The sequence below is a fragment of the Plectropomus leopardus genome, chromosome 6 (assembly GCF_026936395.1).
Source record: "Plectropomus leopardus strain MGB_pleo_1.0 chromosome 6, ASM2693639v1, whole genome shotgun sequence".
Classification (NCBI taxonomy): domain Eukaryota; kingdom Metazoa; phylum Chordata; class Actinopteri; order Perciformes; family Serranidae; genus Plectropomus; species Plectropomus leopardus.
In genome coordinates this window covers 25,837,408-25,861,754 of record NC_142181.1, presented here as the reverse complement: position 1 = coordinate 25,861,754, position 24,347 = coordinate 25,837,408, and the positions used below count along the sequence as shown (strand labels likewise).

The following is a 24,347-nucleotide window of genomic DNA, read 5'->3' as shown; positions in this document are numbered from 1 at the left end:
ACATATTGAGATTTTACTTTTGTAATGTAGTTTTCTCTTTGATACAGATAATCCAAGCACACTGTCAAAAGAGGAACATAAGAAGCTTAAAGCAGCATTTATTTTTGATCACATGCGGCAGTGGAACAAGCTCAAAATATAACAATGACATCTTTCTAAAGAAAATTTGGAAAAACTCGTTAGCAACTAGTTGCCCATGTAAACATTCAGTAGTATAGCAACAGCAGCGTTAATTAAGGACCATTTTTCTCCAACTAGAAATGGTTTGTCCAATATTCACTCTTCTTTTCTCTGTTTGTCAAACTGTTTTTTTGAATGGGCTTTCTGACACATTCACGTTTTGTTCTACGACATAAAACATGTCAGTAAATACCCCATTCGTGAACTTGAAGCCTTTATGTTTCTTAAAAAAGGTGATTACTACATGAGACTACAGAACGTCATCACACTGAACCGCGCTGAACAAAGCTTGACGGCCTCGCTGTGGCAACGTTGAGTCATGCGACGGTAGTGCAGTTTGTTTATAGCCTAACATGAACATATTACTTTTGGCAATTGCACTTAGGCTTAAAAAAATATAAAAGTGGTGGTCATTCTTTAAGATTATCTTGCTGAACAAAACGTGTAAGTGTCAGAAATGTTTGCCACAGAGCTTATTTTCTGCAATGAAAAAGTGTTTTTGACAAGGAAACCAGGGCACAGTTAACTTCTGCCGACCGCCAAAAAAAAGTCATCCCTGGGTCGCACTTTATGTGGCTCTTTAGCTGCTAAATGCGCCACTATGTTCAGCAGCTAGTACCTAACTGTGTCTATCTGTCTTCTCTGTGGGTTCAATATACTGTGGGTTCTCCTCTTTTTGAATTTGCTTTGTATAAATTAGGAAAATTTCTCAAAAATCCTCACCAAAGTACATGTGAGTGCCCAATATAATTGATCCATTAAGAGAAATACATCAGAGGGATTAAAGTGCAGGGTCAGCTACAGCGCAGCAGTCCAAGACTGTGTGTGTTTTGCTCAAGGACACTTCAGAAATCCTGAGAGACTTCATTCAGCTTGTGTTTACATTGCAAACTTTGGACTCCACTCAACATTCCTGCTTTTTTTTAATATATCGTAGTCACTCCAGAGTCATTGCCAAAGCTGCTCAACATGATTCACACATTCCACTTGTATAGACGTAGACTTTTACAGCCAGGGGAAGAGTAAAACATTAAACCATGTTCAACAGCCGAACAACTCAGGGACTTTCGGCCTGCATCGTGGGCCACCAGTGATAAACCACTAGAGCCATTTATTAGCACAACATCAGTGAACTTCTCCCCTTCGAAGAATGCTTGGCTGCAGTCCCAGAGTCTGGACACAATGGAGCTGAAACTACAAGGTGCTCTCCCACTCGTCACCACAATGTTTTTTTAAACTCAAATTAGATAAAACAAGGGTTTCTGCAAAACTCCCATAAAGAAAGGGGGAGGTGATGAAGCTGTGAGAGCTGGTGAGTGTGTCAGGAGACAACAGCGTAACGCCTGGTGTCCTATTTCAAGCCATTTAGCACACTTTGCCTGCTTGGCTTGAAATCAGTCAACTGTTGTGCAAAGGTAAACAGCACAAACTGCTTTCCAAACATTTTAAAGGGTCTGTTGACCCAAATTACAAGATAACAAGAACACTTATTTTTTCAGTTGCCTCTTTAAGTTATGTAGATAGTTTTGATTTTCTTTGCAAAGGTTTTGACAATTTTAAGGTTTCTGCCACCAGAGAGGCATGTTGTTTTTGGTGCGATATATTTCTGTTGACTTTTAAATGTAAATTTCACAATTGTTAGGTTACAGTAACTATTAGGGTCACAATCTCAGACATATGTCATAAAGAGAATGTTTTGGGAGATCCACTTCTTTGCTGTTTTGCCGAGAGTTAGACGGGAAGACCAATACCTCTTTTATGTGAGTATGGCAAATACAAAAACAGCAACCTGTTAGCTTAGCTTAGCACAAGACTGGAAACCGGGGGAATTCGCTAGCCTGGCTTTGTCAAATGACAACAAATTTGCATATCAACACATCTAAAATTCATGAATTGACACATTATCTGTTTTTTTTAAAAAAAAAACAAAAACGTTTTTATTTGTATAATAACTTAAGTGGGAAAATTACACTTTGTGTTTTTTCAGAGCATCATGTGTCAGATTATTCTTGGCTGGGAGCTGGGAGACTTTCTGGACTCTTGAAATTTCAAAGAGATATAATGTGCTAATTACGGGGTTTTAAAGGTGCTAGGACAGCATTGTGATGTCATTCCTATGCTTGTGCAGAAACCTCTAATGTCACAATAATGATCTCATAATGGGCAGCCTCTTTTTCATTCTATCTTCATGCTGAGGAGGTTGGTAGTTAGGTTCAGGCAACAAAACAATGTGGTTCGGTCCAGGAAAAGCTTGTGGTTGACGTTAATCATGCCAGTTGTGACTGACACTGACTACAAGTAACATATGACTTATGTGACAAAATAACTGTTAATTTTTTGTTTCCACATGGGACATGAACAGTTGCTCCTGGGTCAAAGTCCTGTGCTTGTTGGACCTATCCACCGCCCTTCTTACGCGCTCTGTCCCAAGCAAACTTTCACACTCTTTATACTACGTTCATTAAATGACGATGTACATTGGTTTACATTGGAGTTGTTTGAAACTTAGTGTGTCTCATGCAGGTGCTAAAGGCTGCACTGTGCATCCGTATCTGACGCCAAGGGCCAGTGACTAGACCTCAGTTTTTGACACCTGGGGAGTGAGACCAGGCTGGAGATAGACGTATCTTTTAGCCTTGTGTACAAAAAGATACACAATAAAATTTAGACTGACTTGTTTTCCGTTAAGATTTAATCCACATGACAAGACAAAAGACAGAAAAACCAATGTCCCTAAGGAGAAATTTGCTGTCTTGTTACAATCCAGGATATATATCTTTAATAATCAGCAGTAAAACATGGAAATGAATTGCTCAGTGCTGAAGAGGAGTTTTAAAATTCTGTAGCTCCCAAAGGATGAAAACTATGTCTTTGTCACTTCCCTGTCTATCACCCCTCTCCTCCACGTCTACACACTGCATACATAATAACAGCCTAGACTCAGTACAGTCGACTGAAAATAGATAATGATGTGTTATCTCAGTCACAGAGAGGCCGTACACTATGTAACGCTGCCAGTCCCCTGAAGAAAACGTCAGTGAGGATGTCTCACGTTCTTTTAGATACTGCTACATTCTGTTCTGGTAATATTAGTGCTGTCTTATCAAGTCCTATACATCTGTGACAGTGTCACACTTACATGGTGCATATGTGAAAGTGGCCTCAGCTAAGACTCTGCTGGTGTGGGAGCTTTGAGACATGCTTATGTGTGACTCAGAGATGGTTATCTTTAGTCTGGAAAGTACATATGAAGATGAGGTCACTTACATCTTGGAGTCTTTCTTCTGCATCTTTGAGTCTTGCGTGGCTTTAAGGAAAGGGTTAGTGTATTTTTTTTCACACAGATTTGGAGCTAGTAGCATTGAAATAGGCCGATAATATTAAAATGCAAGAGACGCTTGCCCTTTCATAAACAGTGCCCTGGGTACTCTGGCTTATCCACAAAAAGGAGATATTGCTTGTAAATTTTTTAAATGCATTTTTGTAATACTATGAGCACCATAAACTGGTTGGAGGCAAAACCTCAGCAGAAAAATACAAAAGGCCAGATTCCAGTAGAGGTTTGTGAGAATATTTTTTGGATATAATTTATGCAGGTTTTTTTGACAGTTTCTTCAAAATATGTGGGTGAATTTTATTATATACTTATTCCCACATCTACATGTAGCTTTTTAAGCTTGTATATTTTGATTATTAGGCTTTAGTTTTCTGGTTAACAGTGATTTTTTTTTTCTAGGACAGATAGGCATGCACTGGAAACACTGAAGGACAGCGTCAGGTAATGACGCTGCCGGTAAATACGTAATGTAAGGAGCACGAGTGCACATATAGGGAAGGCGGGTGGGGAGGTGGATGGGTCCCACAAACAACCGACTTTTGTGCGGGAGTCTAGAGTTTGTTTCCTGTGTGGATGTGTGTGTATTTTTTTTCTACACCTTACCATGTGCGTGTTTTGCCTAAACCTAACCTTTCATGGCTTTGGTGCCCAATCCCAACAGTCGTGACAGTCTGCGCCGTTGTGTGAACATAAGGATCACGCTGCATCATCCCACCACCCGCGCATTTGTTGACATCACCGTAACGGCATCCTTGAGTGTAAACAGCTGACGCACAAGGATACCTAAAACGTCATAGGTTGACACGTGTCTTCAGAGTGAGAACGTGTTGGTGTGAATGGTACTTGCCACCACACGCTGTGACCAAGGGTCATCTGAAGTTTGTGTTTAGTCATAAAAATATTGATGCTTTTTTTGATCAATGTCTGAGCCCCATTTTAACGTCACATTGCACTACTCCTTTGCAACCCCATGTGTACCACAGTGCACAGAAAGCCAGTGAAACGTCAGATAACTAAGCAAAATAACAAAGTTTCAAAGCTAGAAACAAAAACATATGATTTGTCAACGCTTCACTGCGTCATTGGAGCACTTGCGTTTAAAATAGTCGACTTCACCCAAACCTCAGTCTCTACGTATACTGTCACATAAAGATATATTGTTTTGCGATGCCTTAAGTCATCTAAGAGAGACAAAAAGAGAAAGACCTCCTCTTACAGACAGATTACATGTCCTAAAGCCGCACGGGAAAAGGACAATGTCTCCAACTCAAACAAGGAATTAACTCCAAGTCTCTTTAAACTAGTTTGTGGGGGAAGATGGGAGACACTCGACACGCGCTGCAACTCACTGATCAAACAAGAATGTACGTGTCAAAAGGTGGTGAGAAATTATGGCGATAACATTGTAATGGCCTTGAGTGGGTATAAATCTCAGTCCGCTGAGCCTTTAAAGACAGCGGAGGATGAAGGAACTGAGGTTGGAAGGTCATGAACCGTCTTTATGAGCTTTGTGGTGACAGATGAAATAAAGATAGATGATAGGTAGAAGAGGTGACTCACTCCTCTGCCTGTGAGTCAGTCCATCTCCCGTTGTTGAAACAGGCAGAGAATTTAATGCATGGAAACCTCTTTTCAGGAAAGTTAATGTAGATGGAGAGCAGCACAAACAGAGTGAAAACATTTAAAAACAATGTTGAAACCTGAGCTGTAGGTTTGAGTTCAGCTTGCAGATGGACACAGTCCTCTGTTGACAGTTCTCTCTGACCAGCAGGGAGGGCCCTGACCTTTGACCCCAGCTGGATGCCGACTCTGTTAGAGGGGGCATTTCTCCCTGCTGCTGGTTTGCTGCTGTTTAAACAACATAAGGAAAAAATCCTCCATCAGGGGAAAACAGCCATATGTCTGCTACCCCCCCCAAAAAACACATCTTCATCTGCTTCAGTCAGGACGTTATTGATTCCCTCTGAAGAGATTTACATTGTGTCACATGTGAATAAGATTTACGTCATGGCAGTCCAGTGGCTGAACTCTGCTGACAAATGGATTTCACCGACAGATCGTGTTGGCACGGAGTCCCTGTAATCTGCGGGCGAAATATTGAACAGGGTTGGGATTGAGGAGATATAGCCGTAATCCCCACCTGCAATTTTGAAATCCACTTGATAATCCTGGTTAAAATGTAGAGCTGCAAGTTCATGTGAGCACAGCAAAACATTGCTATCTGCTGTATGTTTAATCAGAATTTCTCCCAATCCAGATAGTGACATCATGTGGCCCCCATCAGCCTGCTATACATTTTTTTTAAGTTGGGAACACGTCCACATTTTAGAGGAGCTTATAAGGCCTTGCAGCACTACAGATTAATTTAAATTTCTTTAACTTCACATACTAGTGTTAAACATTGTAGCATAATGACTATTTTTATATTTTTACATGCATCCTATTTTCATACTTATTATATCTACTTTATTATGGTTCTTCATGCACTATATCATAGTGACATAAACGGATCACAATTTCCCAGAGGATCAACAAATTTATTTCTGGTTTCTGAAATCTTGGATGCGAAGTTCTATTTCGCCCTTACAGTGAGCTCAAAAAGCTTACAGTTTGTGGTAGAAGCAGCTCAATGTTTCTATGGTGACAAAAAAATTAAAGAACTCAGATGCTTAAATGACAAAATTGTCAGCAGTCAGCATGTATGTTCTGCAGACTGCGCTAATCTGTATTCATCATTAAAAAGGGAAACCGGAAGATCATTGTTATGTTAGTGTATCAGTTAGCACATGAACAACACAATCCAATATTGAAAGAACAAAGAATATTTACGGTACCGGTGAACATCAACACAAGCCATCAGTAATGTTTCTGCTTAAGAGCTCAATGGGTAAAGAAAATAACTTTTCCTCACTTCTGGTTCTTCTCCTGTTCTGACTTGAACTGTCAGAGTGATTTCATTCACAGATTTCTTATTTTACACATTTTTTGTGCAGTTTTAAAGTCCACCAGACATCTAAATTTGAGAGCATGTGATGTATAACTTGGTTGGTTTGTAAAATAGTGTGTTGAATCATATAAATGTCCGTTGTGACTGATTTGGATGAAGAAATATTCTAATGTTCTCGAACCTACAATCAGACAACTTATTATAGAGAACTTTATTTTTTATTTTGTCGTATTGTTATAAACAAATAATAATATTAATAATAATAAAATAAAGCTGAAATACCAGCAAATTCTGACCACCACACACAGCAGTAAGATGACCAGCTATTCCTGGTGCTGTGTGGGTGGAGAACTGATCTTATTAGTGCCACTGTGTAAAAAGCAGTTCTTCTGCTGTGCAGTTATTAACACTTTTTAGTTTTGTTATAAAATTGGTTGGTGATTTGCTTAAATGTTGGCGCAAAGTGCTCACAAGTGTTCCAATTCCCACTTCTGGTGTGTAAATTTTTTTTAAAGACAAAACAACGAATTTGAAGAAATCGCTGAAACACATGAGGTCAATAAAGCTCTGCACAGCTGAGCAGAGCTGCAGATTTGCGTGAAAGTTTATCTACATGAGAAAAAACAATGTCACACTGTCATATTTTTTTCACTTTCGTCATTTGACACCAATGATCACAGCTACTATCAGAATTTTAAATTCCTCATATGTCATTATAATACAGTGATTCTTGGACTGACCACATCCCCACCTGAAAGTGTGTTTTGGTGATCTCTGTGTGAGGTTTATGAGGACCTAAAGCTGCACAATTACCTCTCTGCGTGAAGCACCACTTCACATGCACTCAGGTAAAGTGCAGCAGCTTTTACTGACACCACTGGTCTTGGACGGCAGCAGAAAGTATTAAAGACAAGCTTTCACACACAAAAACACACTACCTTCATGTTTGCAGCTGCCTTGTCTTCCCCTCAAAATGCTTTTTTTGCCCTGCACTTATGTCACCGACCTCCATTGTTAAATAATTGAGGCGGACACATTTTGGCATGTAGTAAGGGAGTTGCTTTTTCTCCTCTGATACATTTAACTAGAGCGTTAAAGCATCAGCAGGACTTGTGTCCTCTTCATGAATTAAACATGGTGCCATCAAAGCCCTCAGGGAGTGTTACCTTGCTCTCCGCAGCAGCAGAAGACCAGCTGGTTACAAGACTCTCAAAACTTTAGTTGCATCATCTCGCCGACTTTAGTATTTATAACCCGCTGTAGTGCATCCTAAGGCTGATTTAAAACATTTCGCTTTATGAGCAGCCTCAGCACTTCTTCTCCCTGATTATCACACAAGATCAGCACTTTCTACACCACACACTAACTTTTGGCACACTTTCTTTCTCTCTTTGTTCTTGCAGTTTGAGTTTGCCAGGCTGAGCTTGCTGTGGTGGAGGAGCCTGGGAGGCCTGCAGCCTTTCCTGATGGCCCCAAAACCACGGTGTCCCAATCAATGCAAATGATCGCTGAGAGGCTGAAGAGGAAAAGTAAACAAGAGACTTCCCCACCGCCCAAACAGGGAGGGCTCTGTCAACACACTGGTAATTATGTCAGTGTCATCAGATACAGGAGCCGCCACTCTGATGGTTAGGAAGCAAGACAAGTGCAGTAAAGAAGCATTAAATAAACACAGTATAGCCAAAAATATAACTGATAACATATCTGATTTCATGGCATCAAAAAAAATAAATTGGTTATTGCCTTCCATAATAGTGTTAAATACATCAACCCAGTGAATCTTTAAACTCATCAAGTAATGTTTTATTTAAGCAACATTAAAAAACATTTTCCATATACAGATTTAGCGATTACACCCGCAAACACTATTTTTAAGCTAGTAGCTCTGTGTTGTGGCACAACTGTTGAGGATGCCACAGGATGACAACAAACGTTTCCAATAACTCAATAGCAAGGTAAAGTCCAAAAGTAAAAATTAATGAAAAAAGTTAGAGGTATTATCATTTCCAAAATTCACAAAATGTTATCTTGCAAAATATTTTGCTTCTTGGTGTAATTTTGCTTTTCACATTTCACTGCCGTCCCTATCACTTAGCCTATATTTCCCATCATGCCTAAATCTGGAATAAATGATTTTTAGTTTGCAGTTAAGTTTGCTGTCACCTGGTTATACACACAAATGTCACTTTTTGTCAGTGTTTATACAAATCTGTGCAGAACATGGTGGTTTATGCTGATTAATGTCGTCTTTGTATTAGTTTATAGTTTACACCATTAGTGAGTTGGCTGTTACTTTTCATCATCAAAATTGTGACAGTGATAATAACATGTGCTGCTGCTCCCTTCTTGTATTAATGCAGTAATAATATCGTGTTTCTTGGAGCTGTAATTCAGAAACGGCTGAGTATCTTTTTTTAATATTTTTAGTACTGAGGCAGGTGTGCTGTTATGACGATTTGAGCACATCTAAATGTCTTGTGGACCAATCAGATTGCTTGGTCGGAACTATTTGTATAGTTTTATCTTTTTATTTAACAACAAAGAGCGCTGTATTTTACTGCTTTAACTTCAGTCAGTTTGAGCGTCTCTTTAAGAGAATAAATTTAAAATGAAATTAGCTACATTTTTTATCCAAAACTGTGGGTGTTAGAGTCCCTAAGGGGACATGGGGTAATAATAGAAATAGATTGGTGGCAAAAAAAAGATGGGTGAAATAAAATTATAAACACTTTTTCATTCTCTCACAAACCTTTTGCTTTGTTGGGAGAAACTTTTGAAATCTCTTGAAAAAAGGTGTTCTCCAAAGAAACTTTTGCATTCAGAAGAGAGATGTGTGTTGTCTTTCAAACCTTTTGCAGTCTTCTGAAAAAAATTCTGCATTTTCTCACAAACTTTTTTGTGTTCTTCAAAGAAATTGTTGCCTTTTCTTGCAAAACTTTTGCACTCTGTTCTCTCGCAAAAAGTTTTTTTTTTCTGAGATGCTTAACTTTTGTGTTTTCCAAAGAAACCTTTCCTTTCTCAAACTTGCATTTTTCAGAGAAACTCTTGTTCTCCTGCAAAACTATTGCGTTCTCCCAAGAAGACTTTGTGTTCTTTCTCAGACCTTTCATGTTCTCCAGATAAACTTTTGTGTTTCCTCACAAAACTTTTGTATTCTCCCAAAACCTTTCTCTGGAGTGAATTGCTGCAGTAGGGAACGATGAGCCACTGAGTGATCCGTAATGAAGCTGGCTGGCAGCTGCCATTGTGCCATTAGGGGAAGAAGAAAGACATGGGGACTTTTTTCAGTTGCATACAGTGTTTTTATCATCTCACATCTTCTCTCCTCTAAAGTTGGGGGTTGGACAGTAAAAGGGTGGAGTTTTGTGGTCTTTAGGTGAATAAATGAAACTGAATCTGTAAGTGAGGGGGACTTGTCTCTCATAACTCATTTCCAGTCCAGTATTGATGCATATGATTTCTTTAAATTACTCATTTATTGTGTTGTGTTAATGATTCACAAGAAGCTTTATTGCTGCCGTGTGTGTGTGTGTGTGTGTGTGTGTGTGTGTGTGTGTGTGTGTGTGTGTGTGTGTGTGTGTGTGTGTGTGTGTGTGTGTGTGTGTGTGTGTGTGTGTGTGTGTGTGTGTGTGTGTGTGTGTGTGTGTGTGTGTGTTTTCACCAACAAATCTTGAGCCCGTGTTTATGTCACAGCTGTCGAGCAGATAAGAAAACCGTTGAGAGATCCATTGCGTTGAGAGTGTTGTGAGCAAAGTCCTTTGGCTTATACAGGAAGCATGCAAACTGAGCTGAAGTGCAAACAGGAAGTGAGTGATGGATTTCAGGTTTTGTTGCAGCGGAGAGAGGAAACGCTCCGGAGTTCCTCAATTGCTCCAGCACATGGACGGGTTGTTAGAAAGCTGTTAAGTTATTGCCCTGCAGGAAAAGAAGTTTCTGTGGTTGATTGAGGGGGTCACAAGGTCGCATCATGCCATCCTTTTTAAGAGTAAGAGTATACCACAAGTGTGTTTTTAATATTTTTTTTTAAATTACTTGCATCATGAAATTTGATTTTAAACTGTATCCTTGTGCTTTATTAGCGAAAAATCGCTGTTTTTTCAGATCTCTTTAAATTGGAATGAAGAAATTTTACAAATCAGATATGAAGAAGTGATAGAGGATAAGTTACTTCAGTACCTCTACTGCAGTATTGTTTGCAGTTCTTGGTGGTCTGTAGGGGTCTTGACCCCCCCGTGCTGCAGCAGAGACAGGTGCTGCCACATTTTTCTCATCATGCTGCATCTGCTGCAGACAGTCATTCCTTAAATTAAGGCGACTTTGTTATTGTGTGACTAAAAAGTTTATGCACATTCTTTCCTCACCATTTAAACTTTCTTGGTGAGTTTTTCATATGACAGCGTATTAAGACCATTGTCTGAAAAAACAAACAAAAAACTAAACAAAGCATGAAAGAAGTTTAGCAAAGTCCTTTACTAAAGAATTTGACATTATGATGGGTTAAGATTTTGAAATACTGATCCACAGTCAATCGCAAGCTCAACGATGTAGAATGGACTTGCAGGCAAATTAAGTATTTTTCAAACATGAGATTTTCTGATCTTACCTAACATCCGAAAGAAACAAGCAACTTCTGATATTACTATGACATTTTCATTCATTGACAGAAATGCATTTCTAGTTTCTCCAATTAGGTTTCTCAATATCACAGTTGTATTGACTGAAAACGTAAAAAATACTAAACTGGTCAGTACCCTTTGGAATCATTTTGGATGAAACTTAAGTTAAATTTATATTCTGTATCAGTAGCATCAACCCATTGAATTAGCTGCTTTGTCATCCACTCCTGTGTTTGTTTGCTGGTTAGACAAACAAAACCATCATCAAATTAAACACCAAATGATGCCAAACTGCTCTATTTCACAGAGTTGATTGTTTGTGATTTATTCAGTTAAGTTTGCCTTTTTCAGGCCTGGAAAGAGAAAAGTAATCTGAATAGAAGGCTGATGCTGTCTTTTTTACTGCGAGGATATAAAAATACAGAGAGCTTGGTTTCAGAGGATCAACAACGGAGCCAAACCTGCTGATGAGACAAACAGAAAGCCTGGAGGTGGCTGGAGGCTCTTGATAACAGCAGAGCTTTCATCCTGTTTAATGTTAAATGCATGCATTGTATCTGTACACATGTCTTTATGCCTTGACATTCATTGTATTTTTGTATTTATAATTTGGATTGGTAATCTGTCTGGAAGACAGAGACACATACTGCACAATTGAGCCTGGCATTTTGTCCAGCCTACAGGCAGACACCTGTGTGTGAGACTTTAGTCCATGTAGCAGATCAACTCTTTGAGTTGTGCTTCTTTACCCGCAGACAGAGAGTTCATAGGTCAGATTCGCACCTCCTTTTTACTTACTCTGTCTCTGGTGTCACATTCCCCCGAAACTGATATAGCTGACACAAAAGATGGACTTACTTTCTTGCCACTTTTCTGACACAGCTGCAGAGGTTCAGAAATAGCAGCACCATTCACAACTGTCACACTGACGCCAAAATAAAAATCCCTGACACTCTGAAACTCGACAAATACCAGCGCCTTAACACTGCTGCTCAGATGTTTAAGACTACAATTTTCTTTTTTTTCAGATATTGCTGTCAACTGATGTCAGTCAAGATAGAAAAACAACAGTTTTGTTGATTATGTAAACTACAGACAAAACTAGCAGCTTCAGTGTTCAAACATCTTTTTTTTCTTGCAACCCGTTACCATAATTTTCCAAAAAGCAGTATACACTGAACAATACTACAGCAAGACTCTGCCCATTATCCTGTTGCAGTGAGTGGCATTATAATGACACTGAGCATATCTGCGGTGCAGTGGAGGCAGATTCACAGCCATGCTGTCTCTGACACAGAGCAGGATGTATGTGCATGCCTGTACAGTCTCCCTGTAATCAGCATCCTGGCTGCTGGAGATAAGGCACAGTGGCACTGTGTGAGGCTGCGGCTAACTTTCTGCCAGGAGACTTCAGGGTAAAGCACCCAAACCAGCAGTGCCACTGTGGACACCTCTGCCAGAGAAGACAGTCGGACACTGTTTACTACTCATTATCCAAAACATTATACCATCCTAACACCTTGCTGTATACAGGAAGTACTAAGAAACCTTGCAAAAGTCAGAAGTCTCATCTAGGTCAGTGATTCCCACATGGGGAGCACATGAAAAGAAAAATTGAAATTCTGATTTGATTTAAAAAAGCATCCACATATTTAGTTAATTGAACTGCTGAACTCCACGTGTGTTTTTAAATATAATCACGCAGGTATAGAGTGTGGATACACAGTGGGACCAGACAGGTTGTGTTCAGAATTATAATGTACAGATGATGTTCGGGTCGGGTTTCCCTTGTTCACTTACTAATTACTGTAATATTAACTCACTATGTGTTGCTATGTTGCCTTTTGGTTCCTTGTCAAAATGACACAAGTAAATAATTGATAAAAAGTAATGATAGACAGTTTAATAGTGAGCTAAAAGTAATGTATATACAGTTTTGATATCAACAAAAAGTAATGGATAAGGAGTTGAAACAGCCAAAAGTAAAGTAAAACTGTTAGAGTAGTGAGCTAAAGGTAATGTATAAACAGCTGGAATAGCTAAAAGTAATGGATAAATACTTCAAATGTTGTGCTTATCTGCCACTTAAGGTGGTAGTACAAATGCAAAACTGACCCAACTGACGTAAATTTACATTGACAGTTCAACTGTGTGAAAATATACTGAAGCAGTATCCATTTCTACATAATCAATCTCAAATACACTCACTGAAACAGGTTGGGTAGATGAGGGGTTACTTGAGTTCATCTGATATGGCTGTGGGGATATAAGGCTGACAAAGTAGGTTAGAAATCTGATCCAGGTTGCTCTTTTTCTTTTAATTATTGCTGTTTGTGTCAGCAGACAGTCAGTGAAACCTGGAGCAGGGATTTTTACCCTGCTCCCTCACCAGAATCAATTTCATCCTTTTTTTTAAAGTAGGAACATCTTCTACCACTTTCAAATTTACCTGCCCATACAGTAGACAATCCATAACAGCAGACTTAAAGGCTTCATTTGATTTTTGAGATCCGTGTTTTCATATCAGTGCACACATTATGTTACACTGAGCTTCCTGTCAATCACTCACTTGCCTGCCTCTGGGGAAAAAAGCAAGTTCCTGCCAAGCCAAAGATATGTAACCTCATAAACCTTTGACTTATTGTTTAGGGCATTTTGTCACCAGACATCAGCTCATTTTCAGTGGGATGGACAACATAAAGATTGAATTTTTAAAACAAAAGGCCATAAGCAACAAGAAATGCACTACACATAGCAAAAGGTTAAGGACATGTAAACCAGGTGCAGACTGCATATTAAAGCTGAATTAAGCAACTATTCTTTAAAGCGGCTGACCTTAAAAATGAGTTGAGGGAGTCATTTTTTCAAAACTAATAGTGGTTCTGTAAACCATCTTTTATCGCCTCTAAACTGGCATCTTTTCTTATAGCTTGGACCATAATTTACTTTTGATAACGTCCATTCTTCTCTGATTGCTGTTGGACTATGAGCTCAAGGAGGGCTTTTAGAAAAACAAAGACCCTCTGCTCTAGATTCATTTCAACAACAGTGCCGTAATATAAATCAGCTCCCAAACCCCTTAGTCAGGAAAAATACACTCCATGTGGAAGTAGTACTATGTTGCATCAGCCAAAAGAGTGTGGAGGAAAAAAAACGTTTTTAACATGCAAAGAGGGCTCTGTGTGGCTGTGTGAGCCAGGGGCAGCTCTTCAGCCAGAGCTCCATCTTTATGAGCCCACAGACACAATCACACTGGAACATGTGGTTTTGATCGGCTCACGTGCAAGGCCGAGGCCAGTTAAAGCACCAGTACACAACGATCACTCACTACGCTGCAGCAATGAGAACCACATGCTACTTTAAACCCAAATGCCCTGATCCCAGTCCCTGTTTTCAGTCATGTCTTGTCCTGTGGGAGCCCCGTTCCCAAGCTTACAAACAATGGCTCTATATTCATTCAAGAATTTCAAGTCGTGAGACTGTGGAGTCTCACCCAAACATATATTTTTTGGAATGCTGGATTGTATTGGCTTATTTAATAAATAGCTGGGTATAAATCTGGGAATTTTCTTATTTGTCTGCCATAGTTTAATGTTGTTTCTTGAATATCACCACACCTTTTATCAATCAAGGTGAAGTTAAATCAGCCTTTCAGCTTTATTGTGTTTGCCTGCATTTTGTTCCCTCTTGCCAATGTAAGTCCAACATTGTGCACGTTGTTGCACCACCATATTTGTCATGCTTTTTTCAGAGAATCACTCACTTCTGATACATATCACATGGGAGAGAATTTCTGCTTGTGTATAGTTGCGTATTGTAGGCATGCACTGTGATGCTTTGACAGCAGTGACGGTGAATTTAAAACAGTAAAGTTGTGGGCCGGACACTTAAGCTATAGAGCTCAGTAATGCTGAGGGGCATCGCAGATTGAGGTGATAGTTCTATATAGGTTCATCTTCATGAGCAACCTCTTTATCGTCACAGTTTTCACATTTTGCTACAAAAAAGATAATTTAATAGCCGCTTTAAACAAACAGAAGTTTATTTTAAATTCTACTGGAAATCACAAAGTTTACCAAAACCCAAAATATATTACACTGATGTTTGAAGAAATTTATATAAAATAATGCTCAAGATATCTGAAAGATATCTATAAAGACATGGGCTCTTGGCTTTGACTACTCTGTCTAATATCATCTAGTTTGAATTTAGAGTTGCAACAATGAGTGGATAAAGAATACACATATGAGTCTGTCAGCGAGTCTGTAATAAGATCATTTTTCCAACCTCGGAGCCACTTAAAGGCAAATAAAAGTAGAAAACTGAATATTATTTTCAGATCACAAATCTGCTTTTATCTTTGAGATCTTTTAGATTCTTTGATATTAAAAAAATGTGAAGATGCCTTTGGGCCCTGAGAACTTGTGATAGGCATTTTTTAGTACACTTTTGCATTGAACTAAATTATTTTACTTCCAAATGAATCAGTGCTTAAAGGAAATCAATCGCTGCTGTCCTAAAAAAAAAAAAAAATACAATCTCAGCCAGAGTCTGTGAACCCTAGAGAGTTACTGCACTGTTGATAGTTTAACTTTTTTTTTTTTTTTTTTACAATACACAACATCGATGATAGTCCTACCCATTAATCCTTGTCATATGAATCCATGATTTAAAAAAATCTTTCAATAATGACCATTTCATCAGCATTGTATGTACCATGTAAAGGTAAGTTTATACATGGTACTTTAGGCTGCCCTACACGTGAATGTAGGACCAGTTTTACATGTAACTCAATTTTTTATATGTATTAGAGGGTCCCATCTCTGTCTCTCTTTCACTTAAGGGGTCTTTGGCCTGAAAAACATGGACGACCCCTGTACTAAACAACACAGCATTTAACAGGTCGTCTCTAATAATGAACACACAAATTCTGTTTAGTTTATTTAACTTTGTTTCCAAAACATCTCAATTAGATTTCAGTCACTTAGAGTGACTGAGTCCCGCCTGACGTATCACACCTTCTCACTAACTGTCCCTCTGGGATCTTCTCGTAAATTTACCCCATTTGCCCCTGTCTGGGCTGTGATGTCTGCAAGTTGGCAACAGCTTGTCATCTGTGTCCGTCTGCTGTTTGGTGTCATTTCACTGCGTCCGCTGACCATGATCCGATTGTAAATGGCACACTTTGTACTCTTGTGAACTGTTAACTGGGTAAAAACCTTCATATTTCCCCACGCAACAGCTGGCTAATCCCCTCCACAGACAACCCACAGTGGACACCCAGGCTGACTTTATAGATACGTTTTTTGCTGTGTGGAAGAAAGCGCACAGGTCGTAACCCTGAAATGGTGGCTGTGTGGGAAGACTGGTGACGTCCAACCAGCATGTGTCTTTATCTCTGCCATGTTGTTGTCATTGCATTCCTGCTCTGACCTGATGGCCATTCACTGCTCGCTTCAACACACACTCACTTCTAAAAGAGCAGGTGACAACCAAGAATACTTTCACTCTGTTGACAGGCTACATGCCACTGTGAGAGGAGAATACAGTGATGACATGACACATTTTTAGCCACCCAGTCGAAAGAAGACTTTATAGATTAAGGCTCTCTTTAGTGTCCAATGAGGTCATCCGGTCACGCTCTGAGGATATTATTCTTCTAATCGAAGCTCCAGGGCTCAAGGCCATTTATGCTCCAGCTACAACAGTTCAGCCTTTTATGAAAAAAACTTTTTACATTGTCCTGCGTGACCCCTCGCTGTTATTTCTGTCCATTCTCCCAAACGCCACCATAGATAATGCATAATGCACGTCACCATTCTTCCCCGAGATTAAGCCGAGGGGGATATTGTGTTAGAGATCCCTCTGCAATGCAAGACCCAGGCAGGCTGAACGGGCTGCTGGGAGCAGGACTAAAGCAACAGGCCTGTGGTGTCTCTCCAGGGCGCCACTGGGAGAGCCCGAGTGTGGAAGCCATCAAGGCTCCAGCAGCTGATGTGTTCTGACAGTGTTGTGGTAAAGCCGCTCTGCCGTAAGAGGTACATAGGAAACACGGTGCGGTTCACACGGGGAGCTCTTTTTCCATCCACAGCTCGGCCTCAGTGGGGTACATCATCTATGCGTGTCAGTGTGTGTGTGTGTAAGGCAACATTTCCGCATTTCAGCCACAGAAATCTCCTCTCACAGCTCTCTAAACATTTTCTCACTCTGGCTGCATCTCAGTTTTTCCTGGAATGACAGAAAGTAACTGAGTACTTTTACTGAAGAACTGTACTTTTGAGTTTTTTCTAATTTTTTTTACTCTTTTTTTGATACTTTAAAGACAGTTCACCCCACCTGAGTTTTGGAGATATCGCCCATAAAGATGTCTGCCTTCTCCCTAATATAATGGAATGAACTAAATGACATGCGACTTGTGGCACTCAAAGCACATATATATATATATATATATATATATATATATATATATATATATATATATATATATATATATATATATATATATATATATATATATATATATATATGTTTGTTTGTTTTTTTAAACTCAACAGCAGTGACTCTTTCCAGAAATCATGACATGGTTACTCAAGATAATCCACAGACCTTGTTGTGAGCAGTTTCATAGGAACTGTTTTCTTTCTACCTAATTACACCCACCAACCGTATCACTGCACAGAAGGAAACTTGCATCTACTGCTAGCTTACTGAGGACCACTGAGCTAGCTAACATTACGGCTCAGCCAAGGAGGACACCATTAATTTTTACATCTTGCGCCATCATAAGCACAAGCCGCTCACCCAAGACTCCAACAGCGCCGGGTTTTGAAGTCAATGTTACATAGTCAAGTCAAGTCAGTTATTAATAAACCCCATTATCACAAAACACAGTTTGCCTCAGTGGGCTTTACAGCGTATGACATCCCTCTGCGGGACCGCGGAACTTGAGGTTTTTTGGCTTCATGCACCACTTATCAACTGTCATAGGAATAGATGGGGCCTTGCCTCCAAAGCTGTACCGAGTCCTCCTCATAGATCACGTCCTTGAAATGATGCACGTCTTTCTGCACGGTGATATCGTCGGCAGGTGTAATTCAGAAAGAAAATAGTTCCACCATAAAGTGGAGTTCTGTTGATTATCTTTAGTAACTGCTCCATGATTTCTGGAAAGAGACATTGCTGTTGAGTTTTTAAAATGTATGTGTGTGGTGCTTCGAGCACCACAAGCTGAGTGCCGCCTCAGGCACTCTGAGGCAGACATACATATCTTGGATGAATATGTAGTTTTGATATTGGCGTGAACTATCCCTTCAAAGTACATTTAACTGATAATACTTATGCACTGCTTCATAATTGTTAATTCAGAACTTTTATCCTGCAGTGGAACTATTTTATAAATGTTATCTAAGTAAAGGATCTGAGCATTTCCTCTGCCACTGTTGTCCTGCTCCCTAGAGCGTTTGAATTAACTCCTCTGTGGCCTTTAAAACGTCTGAGCAAACCTTGTGGATTCCCAGTTTGCTGTGCTGAGGCCTGACACATGTTTTCTCAGGGCCTGTGTGTCGAGGTACGCCGTGTGGGAAACTCTTGCATTCCACACCCACTTGTTGACCTCCTTGAACTCTCACTGAGCTGATTCCTCTGCGTTACCTTGGCCATGGAGAGAGGATGTCTTCCGAGCTCAGGGGGAGGAAGAACATATGTGGGGGACCCTCTCATTCAGCAAAAATAAACTGATGACACATTTGTGTGGGAGGCATCCGTTTTCATTAATTTATTCACATCTGACACTGCTCAAGTGCTCTGTAGATACTGAGGGAAGTCATTCTGGATCATTATTGATGCAGAGTCATTTTAATTTTGTAAACGTCTCATGGCCTGTGCTTGCATATAAATCAGCAGTTTCAAATGCCATATGCCTTAATAGCCACTTGAGCCTTGTTTAAAACTCTGTGCTCAACACAAAACCTGGATGAAAGGAAACACGTACATCAGGAAATTTAGGTTGAACAGCTGCTGCTGCAATGACAAATATGTACAACTTATCTGGAGTTTCATCAACACATGAGCTCTCTGTGTAAAAAGACAAATAACTCCATCCTGAGTCACCTTGCACCACGTGAGGAGCTGATAGCATGTAAGCTTCTCTGTGTGGCTCATGAAGATTTTCTCCCATAGAAAAAGATTAATGGTAGTTAATGGTTAACAGCAGAATCTCAACTGATTGTAAACCCTACGTGAACTTTTCTCTATGAGAAGTAATACAATTCATACAGTTTTTGCCGCTTCAGAGAACGTGGATATGAGGCTTACCAAAGGATGTGAAAAGGCTTTCGCTGTTGTGACAGTAGCCTAGCTAAAGGAGTGGAAGTGACATCACCAGCGCTGTTCTGAACAATTTCAAGATTTTTAACTTGAAGCGCATGCAGCTGCGTACACCCGCTCCTCAAAGGGAATAATTGAAAAAGGACATTGGAGCTGAGAATAAAATACTGAGTGGCCCTAATGCAACTCAAATGGATTGTGTGTTGTATCAAAGTTTATTGGGTTTATTTCTATGTCTGCATGATTTTTGGGGGCACCAAGTGGGAGGTGGGGTGCCCTTTTATAAATGGAGGGTGGCTGCATTGTCTGTGAAATCCAAAACAAATTCTTTATGCAAGGCATCGCTATCATCTGTTAACCATTTTGCAGGGATGAATGAGGAATTTATGTAGGAAAACTAATAAAATAGGTTTAAAGACTTAACTCCCATCAATTCTAACACTGCATTCATGAATTACATCTTATTACATCAGTGTGATGCTTCCTAGACATCACAACAAGCCACCACAACTGCTCCCTTGTAAATCTAAATGTAATCTGTTATGTGTTTGACATTTTACTGAAAAAAAAACCCCTACATAACAAACATTTTAATGAGATATTTGTGCTGTTTATTGGGGTAAAATAGCATGAGGAATGAGGTGATGTAGCATAAGGTCCTGTGCGGTTTTATTATCTTCATTGTTATTTACCTTTATTTGAAACCCATTTCATTTGTATCCATTCACTGTATGAAAAGTAGTAAAAAAAATCAACAAAAATGTATTTACTGAAACTGAAAACAAAACCAAGTTGTTTTTCCTCAATGCATAATGAATTAATTCCATTCAATAACTGGACCTTTTCCTGTAAACACAGCAACTGTATGTTAATTAGCGGGAGTGCCCAGATGGGGGCAGGTAGCCTCATAAATCTGAGCTGAAAGCATCCTTTAGAGAGAGATTACACAATTACCGCTGACATGTGATTTCAAACTAAAGAAATATGATTTTCTGTGCTGACCTTTACTCACAAATGTAATTTGCAAAGCATACTCTTAAGGTGTACAACCACTCCAAGTAACCACTCATTGTGAGAATATCGACATGCTGCCTTTTGTCTGAACTTATTTAAGGGCTTGTGTCCACTTTACCTCTTTACTTCTTAAAAGAGGCTTAATCTTTTTTCAGAACATTTCCATGACAGGAGCAGTTTAACTCTTTTTCATAGCCACTAAGGCGTGTGCCAGATGCCCTCTTTTCTTCGAAGGGGCCCTCATATTCAAATTGCAGCAGCTGGGAAGTGCTTTGGTAAGAGGCAAAGGAGTTGGCAGAGTCTGGGGGAGTTTTTAAGGATGTAATAGGGTGGGGGTGTGCGTTTGTTTGGCCGGTGTATAATCTGGCACACGTCTGTAACAGAGAAACCCCGAGGTTCTTAGTCTTTAATCCATATGAGCAGTGTGGGGCCTGCAGGCTGGGGTTTTCCTGGTCTTTCAGGCCTTTTACTGCGGGTGTGAAGGCATAGAGGAGAGAGAGAGGCATTGTGGGTAGGCGGGGGTGGCATGTGGCTGGAGAGACAGCAGGTTGTCTGCCCACAGGCAGTGATGCTGCAGCAGGGGCCGGCATAGGGGAGCACACATGTCACTGTGAATCTGACATTATTTTCTTTGTTAGTCTCCATGCGGATAATGAATTCTGCCCACATTCACTGCCAAGACGTGATTTTATACAGTATGCTCCCACATATGCTGACCCTGGCACTTCAAACTGGCGTGCAGTGAGAATTTTGCTTTATTAAAGTCATATGGAGGCTACTGTGTTCTCATACACATTGGGCTGCAGCAAACAGCTTCATAGCACTTGTTTTCAGATTATTATTATTTTTTTTAGCATTTTTACCTTTCATTATTTTGTTGATAGTAGAGTCCAGGGACAGAAAGGTCAAACTGTGTGCGTCTTAGACCACTGGCACAGCAGAACACCACCTTGCCAATAATTTTATTAGCCAACTGTTCTTCTGTGAATTTCAATAAAAAATAAAAAAAACACCAGAAGTAATTTGACGCCCCTCTCTGCATGTTTTTGGCATACTTTTGTTGCTGCAGAATCCAATAATGTTTCAGACCACTGGTTCCCAACCCCGGGGTCCTGACCCCCACCTGGGGTCACAAAGCTTCACTGAGAGACACAAGGCCTTCTTGATTTGAAGTGTAAAAAAACTTTTATTAGTAAATATACAATAGGCCTTTATCTCCGCATTCTATTCATCTCTGTAAATAAAACTGAATGAAATTGTTATTTTTAAAGTTAAGATTATCCTTCAAGATATAAATTAGAAAAACACAAATCTCACTGGGTAAGGGCAGGTTGAAGACCTGAACACAATTAAGTTTTAATCCCAGAGCCTACACAATTAAAACAACCAAAAAGCTAAAAGAGGTCAAGCATCAGGGAGAACAAAACAATGAATATGTCAAAAAAGAAACATATTTAGTATATATGACTGTTAAAAACAACAACAATATAATACAGTCAGTCAATCATACAGTAAAATATAAGGGAAACCCGTCACTGATGCAATATTCACAGGAAACAATCTGCTTAAAATTCATCCAAATTACTTCTTTTACGCAAACGTCCTGCAGTTATTGCTTTCACTGTCTTAATCAGTTGCTATCTACTATTGTTTTTATGCATTGGATATTATACGAAACATCTATTAAGTCTGTCATTTAGTCGAGGGTGTCAGTTTACTCAATGATAGAAATGGGCGGACTGCCATTATTATGGCATTATATAACTTGAAACCAGCCACTTGCAATCAGATTCATTTAACATTAAAAAAAGTAAAGAAATACCAATGGTCATGTTATATAGAGATATGTGCATTTATTTTAGAGGTTTAAAAATGTAAAAAGATCCTATTTGCACATTAGGAAGGATTATATTTTAAATGAAGATGCTGCAAAACCTTTCATTGTCAAAATCTTTCCCAAGAAGTTCTTTATAAAAATACTTTTATTTTAAATGAAAGTAGGTTATTTTTAACAATTAGCACTAAGCCTTTAACAACTTTTAGGGAAAAGGTTGGGAACCACTCTTTTAGACGACAACATGTTTACAGCATTGCGGCAACGATTTGTTAAAAAACCCTTTCTTGTTTCAACGTGACAGGTCCATTTAAAAATGGTTTTCTGTATGGAGTTTGCTGAGGAGGATCTTGACATGCTCTCACAGTGCCCTGACCTCAACCCTGGTCCAACACCTTTGGGATGAACTGGAGCAGTGAAAGCAGAACCAAGCTTATCGTGCCACATCCGTGTTAAACCTCACTCAAGCTCATGTGGCTGAATGGAAGCAAATCCCTGTAGCCAGGTTACAAAACCATATAGAAAGCCTTCAGAGGATATTCGTTTTTTGGACTGAGATGTTCAGCGATCTCAAGTGGATGTCATGTATGTGTGTTTATAAAGTTTTAGTTGTTGTGAGTCCCGGCGAGGGTCGCTCAGGGTAAAACTGCCAACTGTCACTCCGAAAAGAGAAGTTCTGCTTTTGAAGATAAATAAATCATATCGCTCTCACAGGATTGTTAAACAAACTGCGTTCTGGCAGTAAGCTGGAAATTCCACCGAGAGGGAAAGTACAACTGTCCCTTTATTGTGCACAGTCTGTCAGGAGGCTGCTTTGTCGTTACTCATGGATCTGTGCCGCTTGGGGCTCCTCATGCTGACTGAGTCTCTCCCTAGAGGTCTAAGGCAAGCCCAGGGGGTCAGGAGACGGGACGCGGGGTACGCTGCGTCTGAACGCACTTGTCACAGTGGATCGTCCTCACAGAGATGGCTCAGGGTATAAAAGAGGAAAGGAGAACACTCAGATTTAACCCAATGTGCAGTTTAGTAGCCACAATGTCCCCCATATTGGCCTTTACTAAATGTATTTGCTAAAATAAAGGGTACATTACACATTTTCTGGCATCATTTATCATGAAATATGAACGTCAGAGAGTTGTAATATCTCCCTAAATGTCACAACGGTCACCTTTAAGTCATGAGCCTAGTTTAACATTTCTCCGTCATATGAGTCTGTTTCCAGCTAGGTGCTGGGTGTCACATCTGTACTGAATCAAAAGGTCATTTCAGCCAAATCACACAAGAGAAAACATACTTTCTTGCTTACGTTTGGTGGTTTTGAGGCATGCAGAGTTGAAGTTTTATGTCTCAGTGTTTTAGATATTTGTATTGCCTGGTCCCCTGATGTGCAGCCACTTGGGCTGTCTTTGAGTAGCTGGAGTTGTATTTGATTCAGGGGCTAAAGCTTGACACAGGCACTGGAAAATATCAGGAGTGGTAGATATTTATTGCATTAGAGTGAGCTGTACTCCTGAAAGCCATTCTGTACTGGGTGAAGGAAAAAAAATCTGTCTGTCCATTATCCAACCTAATATATAATGGCCCGTACAACGCTTAGGCGGTGGTGTGTGAGTAGAGAATGACAAAGAGAGGCTTTTATTGTTTTGTTATCACAAACAGTGCTACAGCAACATCTTGTGGTAGAAAAGAGAAAGACCGCCATCACTGAAGTCATTGGAGTGTGATGGAAAGTAATGAAGGTCACACTATTCAATGAAAATGTTTTCTTTTTTTAAGTTATTTTAGCAGAAGCATTCTTTAAATATCTTAAGTGTGTACACTGTCGAGTTGTTCGTCAGTTTGATGCTGTTAAAATGGATTGAACAAATCAACCAAAGTACAAGTCTGTAGTGATTCAGTCTTTGCTCTGTTCATGATATAGTCGTGTATATATAGTAATTACTTGACACTTTATTCACACTGAATTGATGCCAGTTTCACTTACTGTTTTACTACCTGTTTACATCTCCATCCATCCATATTTATCTGCTGATCCAGAGCCAGGTCACAGGGGAAGTAGACTGAGCAAAGTACTCAAGATGAGAACTAAGAATT

At 39.7% G+C, this 24,347-nt stretch overlaps 1 long non-coding RNA gene across 2 annotated transcripts in view; it reads left to right on the top strand.

Annotated features, from left to right (window-relative positions):
• Positions 1-24,063, top strand: part of LOC148189399 (uncharacterized) — a 39,951-nt gene extending 15,888 nt beyond the window's left edge. Inside the window, exons 2-3 of one of the 2 annotated variants that reach the window (XR_015776725.1) lie at positions 7,868-8,047; positions 22,558-24,063. This is a non-coding gene — a long non-coding RNA (uncharacterized LOC148189399). Of the gene's footprint in view, positions 1-7,867; positions 8,048-18,632; positions 18,816-22,557 lie in introns of those variants that run through there. The other variant, XR_015776726.1, reaches the window with a different exon arrangement.
• The last annotated feature ends 284 nt before the right edge of the window (positions 24,064-24,347 follow it).